The sequence below is a fragment of the Adiantum capillus-veneris genome, chromosome 23 (genome assembly GCF_014529385.1).
Source record: "Adiantum capillus-veneris isolate H3 chromosome 23, ASM1452938v2, whole genome shotgun sequence".
Taxonomy (NCBI): domain Eukaryota; kingdom Viridiplantae; phylum Streptophyta; class Polypodiopsida; order Polypodiales; family Pteridaceae; genus Adiantum; species Adiantum capillus-veneris.
The window spans coordinates 5,159,488-5,163,158 of record NC_140953.1 but is presented as its reverse complement, the minus strand read 5'-3'; positions in this window follow the sequence as shown (position 1 = coordinate 5,163,158).

Sequence of the window (3,671 nt, the reverse complement as noted above, 5' to 3'; positions counted from 1 at the left end):
TAACAGGAGCCACTGGTTCATGATGAACCCCTGACATGCGACCTTGTAAAGACTCTAGAGGCTGAAATTCAGACCTCATGGACAAAGACTCCACCCCTAACTGGCTCATTTTTTCCAGCTTCCACTCTTTGTTCCTTGATACCTCTAGTGCATCTTCATATGTCCTAGGCTTCTTTAGCTCCACTCTCCAACGTATATTCTCCCAAAGACCAGCCAAGAACCTGTCCTTGTTCATCATGTCAGGCGGGGGTACCTGTGCTGCTAAGGCCTTGCACATCCGCTCCCATGCCAATGAGAACTTACGTATGTACGCATCTACTAGCTCACCTTCCTTTTGCACCAAACCTTGTACTTCTTGCCACACTTTGTCAGGATCTTCTATCTTCACAAACTCCACTTCCAACCCATGCCTTAGATTGTCCCAACTCAATCTTACAGGTGGATCCGCTGCACGCAACTCCTCTTCAAATGTTTTAGACCAAACTCGTGCATCGCTCTTCAAACAAATTTGGAGAAGGCGTAACATCTACGCAGGGTCATGAATCTGGTTGCTAATGCAGGCAACCTCCATCTTTTCCAAAAATTCTTCCACATCTTCATCACTTCTTCCATGAAACTCCGGATAAGAGAAAGCCATGGCTACCCAAGTTTCAATGCTTTGAGAACCCCTTTGAACACACGTGCAAGAACCCAAAACTTTTGACTACCCAATCCCCAGAAACTTCAATGGAGCTCAACTTTAGATAAGAACAAACACATGCACATCAAAATTTGAGTTTTCATAGTTGATCATTGGAATTACAACAGGTAAAGGACATTCCAGGATCTCTCGTAATCTTCTTGGCCCGAACATAAAGACTATGCGCTGCTGGAAAAAAATCTTCCTAGACACATGAACATTTATCTGGATTCTCTGAGTTAAATGAAAAGGAGTGAACTGAGGGCCATTTTGATCATCCGTTAAAGCCAACCATGAAGCTCCCAAGAAGGCACACCTGACTCAACCTCTGATTTTGCCAAAATTTCAGCAGCATAACAGCATAAATGGCTCAAAATACCAAAAAACCAGCCATCATAACTTGGGAAAATTTCGACAGAGTTTCCCCAGAAGTAGAGCAGTAGGAACCCAAAATATAGACTGTCTATGTATGCATAAACTGTCAGCAATAGAACCCGAGCATCAAGTAGGACTCACTAGTACATAGCCTATGGCGAGGTCACGAAAAGGGTGCTCTAGCTACCTATATCACCGAAAGGAACTCCACATTTGAGAATCCCCCAGCTCAATAAAAACCTCACGCTATCGACCCTCACACGAAGGCTAATGCAAATCGCGTATAGTCAAGTCTCAGAAATGACTATCTTCCAGACCAAGTCTCAGAAATGGCTGGGACTGCCAAATACAACCAAGTATGGCTCCACAAATGCGTACAATGGTAGTTTTCATAAGTAACGTACAATCCAGCAGACAATGCGCTCAAACAGGCGCCAAGTGATGCATACCCACAACAACTGCAAGTGACATCACTGCTAGTATATCACTGTACTCCAGCTACCTGTACCTGTGTGAATCACCTGTACCTGTACCTGTCCCTGTAACCTGTAACCTGTAACCAGTAATCTACAACCTGCAACCTGTAATCCCGAAGCTCGAAGCTCGAAGCTCGAAGGTCGAAGCTCAAAGCAGAAGGTACTCGAAGAAGATCCTCCATGGGGGCACCAAAAGAATGTGAGCGGGATGAAAACACACACAACGCCTCTATGACGACCCGACACACACTCTTGGGAAGATACACACACACACACTATGGGGCACCAATCGGATTACACAACACACCTGGCCGAGACAGGGAACACACCTCTGGAGTGAGAGGAGAGAGACTATCCAGTTGCCGACTCCACACACACACACACACACACACACACACTCACACCCAAAAAACTCAGCTCAAAAGAGGAGAATTTCTGATGTTTAGATACAATTGAGCTTGGGCCAACACCAATGGGGCAAATAGCTCACACAATATTGAAGAAATACACCAGATACAACCACAAAGTTAAGTAGAGGCTTCACTCACCGGAGAAGATTACACAGAAAAACACCAAAAAAAGAGTGAGGAATTTGGAAAAATGGACAGCACCATCGCGTCCGGAACGGCCCAAAACCCCAGTCTACAATGTCAAAGTGCTCAAATCCGACCTCGGATGAGCAGTTTACGGCCAAAACAGGCTCCAAAATGAGCAAAAACACAGCTGCAGCTGTTCCTCCTCTCTTCTCCACGTTTTTTCTGGTCTTCTCTCAGTTTTTTCAGTTCCCACACTTAGCTTTATTACTTGGGCACCCTTGGCCTTTTAGATGACCTCAAACGGACCCCGAACATGCCAAAAACTGACCTCGTTATGCATAGTTGTCACCTTTTTGCATCATCCGCACACCTGGCACTCATTTCTTTTCAATAATGCATCCCGCCACCACGTGAAGTGGCCCTAAAAAGTGGTCCTAATGATGACCTTTCTGCATAACTCTCACCAGAAAACACCCACGTTGTGTCCGTCCTCATCCGCGTGCAAATATTGACCTTGTTCGCCCTCCTGACGCCACTAGATGCCATGTGACGCACCTACTGACCTCACGTCGTTGGCCCGCGGATAGCTTCCTCGAGAAGTTTTACGCGCTACCAACTTCACTTTATTGTAGAAAAAACACACTAGTACTGATAATAGTGAAAATCGCTGCACTATGTACATGTTGTCCTACCTGTACACATGTGGGCCCCACGTAACCACCTGGCTATGGAAATTGGGTAATCCTTTATTCGATGCACCATGCATGTGTATGTACATATGCGCAATCCCTTGCTCAAAAAAACTCCTGACAGCGTATACACGCTCTTGATAGCAAGCTTCACAATTATTGAGTCGTTTTAGAGAACGCACCAAGTATTTTGCACCACCTCCTCTCCCTACCTCTCTACCACCACGGCGTGCCATTTATAAATACTGCAAAAATCATTCTCCCTCACACCCGCGAGGGTTTTCATCATTTGCAAATCTCTCTCTCTCTCTCTCTCTCTCTCTCTCTCTCTCTCTCTCTCTCTCTCGGTGTGTAGGTTTGCGGTGTTCATATCATCGTGGTTTGCGTCCTAGCCGCTCAAATCTAAGTGGTGTCCCCTGTTCGCTTTACCGTGACAGGCTCGAGGCGCGCCATTCGGTCCCCGGCGTTTTAGAGGCCGTCGGGGCTCGGGGTTCGCTTTGCTCCCATCATTTGGTGCCCCCACTGAGGAAGGCTTTCTAAGACCCTTTAGTTTACAATGATGAAAGTGACGCCCACTATCAATCATGGACGAATGGTTGAAGGAATTTTCTAGCTGGAGGACGGAAGAAGAGGAGACGAAGGAGGCACTAGCCGCCTTCATTGAAGTACTACTGCCAGGCTGCAGTGTCGTCAGTATTCAAGAGGTAAATTCTCCATCTCGTGTTGCTCGTTCTAACCACAAATTGAGAGCATCATGTGGGAGGCCTATGGAGTGCCATCACTGCGGTCAAACCACAACCTTCTGTCAATGAGTGCCGACAGAGGAAGTAAAGAAAGAACGGTGAGTTTTACTTTTGAAAACTGCGGCACTCTCACAACAATCAGATTCTCTATAGCACTAAGTGTTTTCTCTCTA